Source organism: Pteropus medius, unplaced genomic scaffold, assembly GCF_902729225.1.
Source record: "Pteropus medius unplaced genomic scaffold, Ma_sr-lr_union100, whole genome shotgun sequence".
Lineage (NCBI taxonomy): Eukaryota > Metazoa > Chordata > Mammalia > Chiroptera > Pteropodidae > Pteropus > Pteropus medius.
This window is the reverse complement of record NW_024349802.1, coordinates 23,868,184-23,879,895: the sequence shown is the minus strand read 5'-3', so window position 1 is coordinate 23,879,895 and position 11,712 is coordinate 23,868,184.

Below are 11,712 nucleotides of genomic sequence, written 5' to 3'. Positions count from 1 at the left end.
AATTTAGAATTTTGATAAAAGGACTGGATATTTTTAATTATTGAGATTGTGATGTAAAGTGACTGTGAAATTTTCTACTGACATCAAGTGACCAGAAAAGAGAGAATCTGATTAGTTTTCATCCAGTGGCAGAGAAAGAATGTTCTCCTCTAAATAACTTCTAAAGGGATAGTGAGAGAAAAGAGTCAAGATGCTTTCTTACTACCCATATGTACTCTACTTGTTCGGGATACTTCTTATATTTTTATTTGTGGGTCCTTGTCTGGGATATAGTCTGAAAAGGTTCCCAATGTTGGGAAATCTCCAAACCAAGAAAAGTGCCTCTTGAGAGAAAACATCAGTGTGTATTGCAGTGAGGGCTGGAGGTCACAAAGTTATGACAGAAGCAGGCAAGTAAAAACACCCTTGCCCCTTAATTCTCCATCATCCAACCAGAAGAGTGGAATAGGGGAAATAATCAGAAGTAAGAGCTAATAAGGGACAGGTGGAGAATGAAGACAGAGGAAGAGGCTGAGCATACTCCACCTCTGAAGGCAGTAGTGGGCTAGTGTGTGTGTTAGGGGTGAGGTGGGTTAGAAATCTAACATTTGAGAGATTGGTTTTGTTAAAATGTGACTTGATATTCTACATTTTAATCTTTGAATTAAGACTATTTGTGACTTAAAGTAACTGGAAGACTTCCTGGTACCTACGAATTAAACAGAAAAGTCACAGACTGCCTTACTTTTCATTCAGAGGTGGGGAAAGACTACCCCCATTGAGCAAGACCGGGAGACTAAAACAAAGTTTCTATGATCACAACCCATGAGTCTCACATGCTTGACACATTGGGTAAACAGATAAATGTGAAACAAGGTAGGATTATGGGAGCCCTGTGTGCTGGCCTTCCCCCCACTCTGCAGTCCCCTGGCTCCCAAGACCTCCCCCAGAAATCCAGGGTTTCAGGATATACAGTTTGCCAACCACTGCAGCACTCCTAGCATATCTTTAACCTGGAAGCCTGTGGAAAACAGCTTAAAACCACCTGAAAGTGTGATGACACCAATTAATTACTTTGTGGTGTTTCCTTGGGATATGCCACAAACTGACATCAGAGTATATTCCAAAGTGATACTGTATTTTAGGGGTCAGCGAACTTTTTCTCTAAAGGGCCAGATAATAAATATTTTAGGTTTTGCAGGCCGTACAGTATCTGTGGCAGCTACTCAGCTCTGCTGTTCTAGCTTGAAAGTAGCATAGACATCAACGAATGGGTGTGGTTGTATTTCAATAAAATTTTATTTACAAAATAGGCTGTTTGTCCTTGGGCCAGAGTTTGCCAACCCCTGTTGAACGGTGCTGAAGCATTTATTCCCTGCTTTTTTTTTCCAATAAGAGGACCCATTTTTCCTTCAGAACCACCCCTCTCATCAACTCTACTCTTAGTCCATGTGGTTTGGGTAGGCCAGGACTCACTCTTGATCTATGGGTGGACAGGTGACTCAGGTCTGGCCAAACATCATATTCATCCAGTATCCACTATGATTGACTTAGTGGGTACCTGAGCCAAAGCAGGCAAAGTCAAATTAAATTAAGAGACTTTTGCTTGAATAGCTCTGGATTTCAGTCTAGAAAGATGACTGCTGGGAATGTTTGAACCAGCATGTAAAAGAATCTGTCTGTTTTGGATGGGATTCTTCTACTGTGAGGATTTTGTTCCCAGGAAAATCTGAGCAGGGCATGGAAGTTGGGTTGGGAAGTAAGGCCAGGCAAGGATGCAATATCAAGCAAAGTTCTGTAGGTCTAAGTTCTGCGGGAGGTGGGGCAGCTCTGTGGACAACCTCAACTGCAACGTCATCTCCATCAGGAGGAGAGAGTTGGGGTATTTATATCTCTACACCTGTGAGTTATGGTTAAGGTCTACCCCTGGGGAATATACATTCCCAGGCAAGTCTAGCTCTCAAGACAGCAGCAGGCAATGCTGGCATCGAAGCCAGAAAGCAAAGAAGCCTAGGTCTGATGAGAGTGAAAGGACACCAGGTAAAGATGAGGGCCATGTGTAGAAAACCAACAGTTTCCGCTACACTGCTGGAGAGAGAAGTGGGTAGAGAAAGGAGTAAAGGGAAGAGATGGGGAAACATGAGGTCTGAGGACAATTTTTGAAACCCTGATTTATCCCTGGACTTTGCAGTTATATGGTAGAGGCGGGGAGAATCCTTTAAGTTTCCTATTACACGCAAGAAAAAGTGTCCTGATAGAGAGACACACGATTGATCAGCTTTTGCCATAACAGAGCAGGGAGCAAACAAAACTTAAGAAGTAGTGTACTAACCTTTGGATCTCAAGTCTTAGAAATGTGTTTCTCAGCTGAGCTTTTGTGTCTCCATTTCGATTCTTAATAACAGCCTGATTGTAGAATTGCAGCGGTAGGAGTCTCTCACACCTTTATAAAAATCCAACTCCTGAGAATGAGGGAGGGCCTGAAAAGTCTGACTCCAGCTGGGGGTGAACCCCAGGTGCACTCAAGACCTTAATAAATAATGGAGCACACGTAGAACCAAAGGCAGGAATGTGGGAAATGTGATATATCAGTTCCGAGGCCCGGTGGACCAACTTGGCAGTCTTGGATAAAAACAGATTAAGTGTGAGAAATCACTCATCCCTAATACATAGTCGTTTCATAAACTTTGCCATTGTGGGAAGCATTCAGCCTCAGTAAGCCACAGACAACAAAATGTGCATTTTTTCACTTCAGAGGATTTAGCCAGTTGATTAAGTACAAAAAGAGGGAGGTTGGTGGGTAAAAGACTAAGCTCTCACTTCAGGGAATTCTGGTTGAGCCTTCGAAAAAACGGAGTTCACGTCTCAGCTCTGGGACTCTCATGGATAATAGCTCACATCAGAAAGCCAACGTAAAGGATTTGGCAAGCCGCGGGGGGAGGGGGCAGGGGAGGGGTGGGGAGCAGGGGGGGGGGACAGGGCGTGGGGAAAGGCACGGTGGGCGGAGGAGTATGGGAAGTTTCTCCTCCCATCCTCATGGTTAGGAAAATTCTTAAAGATACAGCAGAATACTCTTCGTAGGTTTATTTTTTTTCAATGCTATTTATTTAAATATCTAATAAAGGACCCTGACTTCTCCACTCAGTAACTGTGGAACCTTAGGTAAGTAAGTCCTTAGATCTTTAAGCCCCAATAATCCCCTCTGTTATAAAATAACAACAGAAAATGTCTTCTAGAGGTCATTTTGAGAATTGAGATAATCCATGTAAGGCATCTTTACATATTATGCATTAACTAATTGTTATTATTATCATAGTTACTAGAGAGGTCTAGACAAATTGAAAAATGTAGAGCCCATTTTTTAAGTCACCCTTCCAAGTTCACCTTTCTGACCGTTCTGACTGTTCATCTCCTGCACTGGCAACAAGGAAAGAACCTGAACTTGGAGTTAAAGATCTGGAAGCTAGTCTCTGCATTGCCACTTCCGAACTGTGTGACCATAGACAAGTTACTTACAGGTCTATGAGCCTTGATTTCATTATCTGTAAAGGTAAGGAATCCCATCTGATGGGCTTGTGGTAGAGATTAAATATAAAATTTCTACCACTGTGCCTGGTATACAGTAGGCACAGATTAACTTCCTGCCTATTTTCCTTCCACCCAATGACTCCTTTCCCAAAGCCCAGCTGAACTTTCTGGATGCCTAAAGGCTATATCTTTCTTATAGGCTCTAAGCCTCCTGACCTCAGCCCCTTCAAAACCTCGGTTCTCCAGATCTTTTTACTTTCTCTCTAAATTTGATAGAGCATTTGATTAAAGGTATTAATAACCTTTATTTATTCAAGAAATGGTTTTTGATTACTTACTAGGTGCCAAGCACCAGCTCCCTCTGTCCCTTGACTTTTGGTCAAGATTCTTTTCTCTCAGAAATGTCCTTAGTTGTATCATACTAACAGCTCTGTGAGGTAGGTTCCTTTATTATCACTATTTTGTAGATGAAGAAACTGAGGAACAGAGAGATTAAGTAATTGGAATGAAGTTATGCAGCTTGTAAAGTAGTAGAGATGAGAATGTGAATCTAGTTGTACGTTTAAGCACTGTATCCTTGGTTTTCAAACACCAATATGCAGTAGAGTCACCTGAAACTCAGCTTCACTCCCAGAGATTCTGATTCAGCAGGTCCTGGTAACTTGCATTTCTAACAAGTTCTCAGGTGGACCACACTTTGAGAGTAACTGTGCTATATTATAGTAATTCAAACTGGAGGGGGCTAACCTTTCAGGTGCTATCACATACACACACAAAAATGCTGCCCTTAAAAAAATACTTTCACTTTGTTTATTGATAATAAACTGGGAGTCAGAGTGCTTACATTAAGTTCAATTTAATCATCATGGACTTCCTTTTAGTAGTTCCCACCTTAGTTTACGATATAAGACAATACTTTTTAAAGAAGGCAGAGTATGATCAGAAGAATCTGAGAGTTTTTGGGGCCCACAGAAGTAGATACACAGAGGTAGATAGCTAAAATAATGGCCCCAGTATACCTCAATAGATACAGTAAGTTGTATCTACACCCCTTTGCAATGTGATGCTGCCGCTCTTTCCATTAAGAAGTGGGATCTATTTTCCTTCCTCCTCGAATCTAAGCTCGCCTCTGCTTTGTCAAACAGGACGTGACTGATGCGGTGTTGTTCAAGTTCTAGGGCCTACTTCTTCAGAAGTCTTGGTGCTTTTGCTCTTGCCCTCTTGGAACCTTAAAATCACTAATCTATGAAGAAGCCCAGTCTAATTTATTGGGAAATGGGAGACCACAAGGTGGAGAACTGAGGTGCCCCAGCCAAGAGCCAGTAGGAGGAGCCACAGACACATGTACAGCGGAAGTGATCCAAAAAGCTTCCTGGCTTTTATTTCCATATTGGTAGTCTCTGCCTGCTCCAGCCCCACTCACCAGCAACTGCGAAGAACCTTCAGTCACAGATTCCAAACCCCATGGCCTACCTGGCATTGGGGAGTCCCATGTTTACCTGCAGGTGAGTTCTGGTATGGGGCAATTTCTATGCCTGGTATTTGTGTTTCCTTGTGTAAACTATGGACCTTGAATTTAGGTCATGACATTGATTACCAGTATCACATAGAGTTATTCCTATTTTGGTTCTCTTGTAATCCTTCTGGTCAGGTCAAGAATAATTACATTTGCTAAACAGCCTTAAGATTAGCGTAGAAAGAGCAGACTTTAGGCAAAGAACTTGGCAGCCAACAGTATCTATCTGGGATTTAATAACATTATTTTGTTTTCATTGAGTGAGTGAGTGAGTGTGTGTGTGTGTGTGTGTGTGTGTGTGTGTGTGTTAGTGAGATCTACTTACATATAGTGACCCTAGTTTTTCATTTGTGTTTGTTATATGAAATTTTCTTTTCAAATAAATGTAATCATTAAAAAACTATATTCACTTATAGAAAAAGGTAATAATAAATGAGAGCACGGGAAGTAACCATACGTGGCAAAAGCTGTGAAAGTGGTAAGCAAGACATGGCAAACAGCTGAGGTGCTAAGACGAGTGCCTCCATGTTCTGGTGACCTCACAGTTCTCCATTCTTCAGAGCATATGCCCGATGGTCACAGGACAACTGTCCTGGTTCCTAGTATGCCTTTCTCTATCCTGTCTTCCATCTTAATCCAGCCTTCTTGGAGAGGAGATCTTCCAGGCTTTCAAACACATTAGAGAAAAGTAGAGCGCTACCTCCTATGGAAGTGACCTTGGCTACCCTTTTTCTCTTCCTTCCCAGGTTAGCATAAGGATCCAACTGTAGAGAGTCCCTTTAGTGAGAAGGCCCTTAAGCCCTTTCTCTTCCATTTTTGAACTGGGGGGCTCTTTAGGGATGAGCGTGTCTTATTCTTTGGAAACTCCCGGGACTCTGAAGGACTGAGGAGGCTGGGTGACTTACACCTGGTTCTAAGCTCTGGGGCATGAGGAAGAGAGTTATCAGGGGCCTTAGAGTTTCATTTGATAGCATCAGTCCCATTCACCAGTTTCGGAAGGCCGCCGGCACTTAGGGTAAAATCCTAGTTCAAGGCTAGAGAGGGGGAAATTTGCAACAATCTCTCTTATGATGTATTTGGGTGTCTGAAAAGGGCATAAACCCAGCAGGATAGCAGAGGAGGCAGGAACTCTCAATAGTTAAGCAGTTTATATTTAGTCTTTTAAATATGCCAGTTACTGTTGGATGTAGTAGGGATACAGTAATCAATAAAACATACAGGAAACTTGCTCTAGTGGAAATGGCATTCTAGTAGTGGAGACACATAATAAACAAATGCACAAAACAATACATAGAATGACATCAGATAGTGATAACAGCCATGAAGAAAACTTAAACAGTTTAAAGGGATTGAAAATGAGTGTGTTATATGAGTGTCTGTGGTGTGTGTGCGTGTGTGCATGCATGTGTGTGTGTATGTAGGGTGCTGGTTTAGTTAGAATGGTCAAGAAAGCCTTTCTGATGTGGAGACACTTTTGAGGAGCATTAGAGACAAGAATGAAATATCTCTTAGTTAGAGGTTGCAAGTTGTCAGGATATGGCCCAACTTTAGAACATAGATGTGACTTGCATTGATGACATGCTTGACTTGGCCAACATTTCACATAAAATCTGAAATTTTTGGCTTCTCCAAAAATAATTTTAGAAGCAACCCTGGGCTCACAGTCCTACAGGACAGTGCTTTACTGCAGTGGGTGACAGCTGCCATTCTTAGATAGGCCACACTCTCTCTTCTACCCTGCTTCTCTCATGTACTTTACATGTCTAGCCTCTGTGGATATTTAAGTTCATTGACTTTTGTTCTGAGATCACACACACACAAAAAAAAACCACCAAAAAAAAGCAAAGGTATTTATACCTTTAAATATTTTTAGTAAAACAGGCTCTGCTGTATTTTAACATACATTTGGAAGACTACCCTGTAGCCTATTTGGAAAAATACATTATTCTATCAACAAACATTTTTGATGTATAAAGTGGGAGACTCAGAGAAGAAGGAAACAGAATGATAAAAGAAATGTCCCCTACCCTCAAAGAACTCACAGTCAAATGGGAATGACAGATATTTGAAGAAAGAATCACAATGCCATGACAGAGCGCTGAAGATGCACAGGGAAGGACACCAGCCCTACTTGGGGACGTCAGGGAATGCCTTGCATCGATGACAAAATTTCTGAGTTAAGAATTGACTGGGAATTAACGCTGCTGGGAGGTATGGTGGTTATGGGAGTGGCGGAAGCATTCTAGAAGGAAAAAAGCATGAATAGGGCATCGAGGTGAAAAAGAATAGGGGACTACCCCTTGTGACTGGAATTCCCACTGCTCCACTTTTACCTGTTGTCATCCCCTCTGCCTTAACTTTGAAACTTTCTTTCTTATAATCTCACCTTTATTTGAAGGTAAGCCAAGAAGCAGTCAGCTGTGTTGAGATAAATATTCAGTTCCTTCCTCTGTTCTCGGAGAGTTTCAGGCATTGCTAAAGAAGAGGTAGGAGACTACTTTGACTTTTCTACCTCTCTCCCCTTGTTCTGTGAAATGTCTCAAAAAGTCCATTGACCAGTGCTCTCCACATGTCTATGTAAACAGTGACACCAGCAGGGTTCTTGTTATTGATTGGGTAACAAGCCACCATAGACTGTCATGTCTTAACCCAATTTATGATTATCTCTAGGTTCTGTGTGTTGAATGGGCTCGCGTGGATGGTTCTTCTCTGGCGTCTTTTATGTAGTTGCAGTCTAATAGGGCTGGGGCTTGAGTTATGCGAAGGCTCGCCTAGGCTGGATATCCAACATAGCTTCTTCACTCATGTATGTGGTGCTCAACACCTCTCTTTGTGGCTATTGGTCAAAGCTGTCACAGGCAAGCCCAAAGTCCAGAGGATGGAAAAATAAACTCCATTTTCAATGGGAAAGTATCATGCATGCAATATGAAAGAAGGAACTGGTGACTACCATGGAGACGTGCTACCCCAGGTGGCATAGGGGCACATCTTCCCCGTGCTCAGGCAAGTTCTGACAATGTTGGGACTTCTAGAGCTATTCCTTCTGGAGGACTTTAGGGGTTGTTACCTGGGAGATGTCATTAGTAGATGTTATTAAAATCAGAAGTTGGTAACAATAGCTGGTTAGCACTCCCACTCCTCAGTATACTTAGATCCCCAAAGGGAAGATTAAATTCTATGTGTCCCTGGCAGTATCCTAAAAGTTCTCTGGGGTGACCATGAGACGTGGAAGAAAAAATATGGCCAATGAGACATGGACTTGCTTTTAGGTTCTGCCACACAAACTAGCTCAGCAAATTACTACTCTTTTTGAGAAACATTTTCTTCATCTGCAAAATGGAGACAATAATATATAGTGTTGCTATATGGGTTACATGAATTAATGTGTGTCAGATGTTCATTGTAGGCATTAAGTAAATGATTGCTGAGGCATTGCTAGAAAAACTAGAAGTTGAGGTTCCTAAAATGAAACTTTTAGAAAGAGCTTTGTCTTAGTTAGGATTAGGTTGAATTAACATGCTAGGAAACCCAAAATAGCTCTGACTGAAGCCATATGGAACCTTACTTCTCTATAACATGACAGAATTCTGAAGTAAGCAGTACTAACCAATATTCCATTTCCAAGATAATCAGTCTCATGTTACTGTGATGTTCTAATGGTGATTTCTATTTCTCTTATTTCTTTCATGCTAATTATTGGAATTCTGTAAGGAAGAATTGCCCCCTCTTTCCCATCTATTTATTTAATTTTTTCATATGCCCATATTGTTTTTTGTTTGGTTGGTTGATTTTTGTTTTGTTTGCTTTGAATAGCATTTCCTTCCTTTATGGCACCACAAAAGGCTCCCAGGCTCATCTTGTATTTTGCTTGATCCAACACTGGAATCAACCGGTTCTCCAAAAAGTTCCGATTTCTTTCATTGTAGAGTGGTATTCAAAACCAGTGTTTAGGTGTGAGGTTGCTACTGGGATTTCACTGCTCCTAGGACTTGTAAGTAGACTTGGCTGGGAGAGAGAGATAGACAGACGGAAATATCTATCTATTTAATTATCATACGCATGTACAAATTTACATTTATTTCTGTTTCTATTTTTCTCTATACATATTTACGAAATCATGAGTTCATCCTGAGACCACCCAGTGCAGTACAGCACAATAGGCTTCTTCCTAGCATTCCCTTTTGCTTGTAACATGTTCTTTTTCTGAAAATGAGAAGTCTATATGTGTATGTATGTGTCTATATATGTGTATATATACATACATATATATATATTTGTTCAATCCTCGTATATACAAAAATTCTACTATACATGTAAATTTAAAAATTGCTAGTATGTACACCTGTAAGATACAAATTTACCAGCTATACAGTGTTTGAGTACAGTTTTTTTTTTTGTCTTTAGCTTCACAATGTCTAATCAAAACATTGTTTTCTAAAGTTGTTTATAAGATACTTCCAAACTTTTTCTCAATGGCTGTAACAGTGTGTATTCTCATCAGCAATGTATGAGAGCTTTAGCTGCTCTGTATCCATGTCAACACTTGCTATTGCATATTTAAATATTTTAGCTTTTTAAATATGTATGTAGAAGTGATATCTCATTAGAATTTTAATCTGCATTTCTCTGATATCTAATAATGTTAAGCATTTTTTCTTATACTTATTTGCCATTCATATATCCACTTTGGTGAAGTATACAATCTCATAGTTTGCTCGTTTTAAAAAATTTGATTTGTTTTCTCTGTTTTTTTTTTTTTTATTGTTAAATTGTAGAGTTATTTATATATTCTGGATACAAGTCCTTAATGGGATATGTGATTTGCAAATATTTTCTTTTAATCTGTGGCTCTTCTTTTTTTTATTTAACAGTGCCTTTCATAGAGCAATGGTGCTAATTTTTTCTTTTATATACTATATTTTTAATTCATATTCAAAAAAGTTATGCATATTTTCTCCTAATTTTTCCTACAACTTTTATAGCTCTCTTTTACATTTAGTCTATGATTAATTTTTAATTAATTTCTAACAAGTATGAGGTATTTATTGAAATTTTCTTTTTTTGTCTGAGCAAGTGAAAAAACGAAAATTTCATTTATTTAGCTAGATTATGCAAGAGGAATGCAATTTTACAGATTTGAGATGCTCATTTGACATTTAAATGGAGATACTGAGTAGGCAGCTGATTCAGGCATTCAAGTCTGAAGTTCAAGGGAGAGATCAGATTGAAGACACTTAGATTTGAGAAAAATTAGTGCTATTTATTTGATGATATCTTCCCCTCCATTTTTCTCAGCTATCTCTTTCTGGAATTTTTATTAATCAGATTTTTAACCTCTTAGATTGAGCTTCTTAATTCCTATCTTTATTTTCTCATGTCCTGTTTTTTACATTTTGATATTTTAAATTTTCTGAGTGTTTTTCTTGATTTTTCTCTTCTCTCCATATATTTGTTTATATACTTTTAGTTATTGTGGTTTCATTTTCCAAGTTCTTCCTTTTTAATTGCTCTTTTTTTATACTATTCAACTCTGGTTTTCAAATCAATATTTTCTCTAATTTCTCTGAAGTTCTTAATTAATATCTCTGAAGTTTTCTCTTGTTACCTAAATTATCTTTCTTTGGGGTTTGAGTAAATAAATGAGTGTGTTTAGAGAGCTTTCTTTATATGTCTAGTGATCTTTGATTCCATGATTATGAGTAAAACATTAAAAACCTTTTAGAAGCTGTTATAAACTTAATTGTGTTATCCCAAATTCATATGTTGAACTCCTAATCCCCAGTACTCCATAATGTGACAGTATTTGGAGACAGAGACTTTAAAGTGGTGATTAAAGTAAAATGAGGTCGTATGGGTGGTCCTAATCCTATATGGCTGGTGTCCTTAAAAAGACACCCAGACAGAGGGAAGACCATGTGAAGACAGAGGGAGAAGATAACAATCTACAATCCAAGGGGTGAGAGAGAAAGAGACAGACAGACAGACAAAGACAGAGACAAAGACATAGAGACAGACACAGAGACAGAGATCAGAAGAAACCGATCCCATTGACATATTGATTTCAGACTTCTAGAATTGTGGGAAAATAAATTTCTGTTTTTTCAGCCACCCAGCTTGTGGCACAGGGTTATGGCAGTCCTAGCAAACTCATATAGAAGCCCTCAAACATAAGGCTGCCTTTACTTTTTGGTGATTTGCTAGAGAACAGGCTGTTTCATTGTGTATATTCTTTTTCCTCACAAAAACACATACACACAATTTCACTATGTAGTGGTGATTCGATATCTCTAGAGATGAAATCCTCTTTCTCCTGCAGGTAGACACCTAGTTATGTAAAGTCTTGATGGTCCAGCTATTCAGAATGCAAATGTTTTAACTGACTATTCCTCCACCTCCTTTATAATCTTGCACCTCACTGTCACCTTCTGCTGTGCTGGATGCTTCTGAATGCAAGTCTTGTCCTTTCGCTTTCACTGGAGAATAAAATTTTTGCTGTCAGTGGTAGGAGTTGGAGGTATTTGGTTGCTGGCATCTCTGCATGTGGATGGGGAAGGTGGTATATGAATGCACATCTGGAATTTCAAGCCATTTATATGCTCTCCTGCTTTAAGCCTTACCCATTGCCATGTGTCATGGTAGTTGTTCCTGAGCTCTCTAGGTTAAATAAGTCAACTTCTCATTTGTATGCC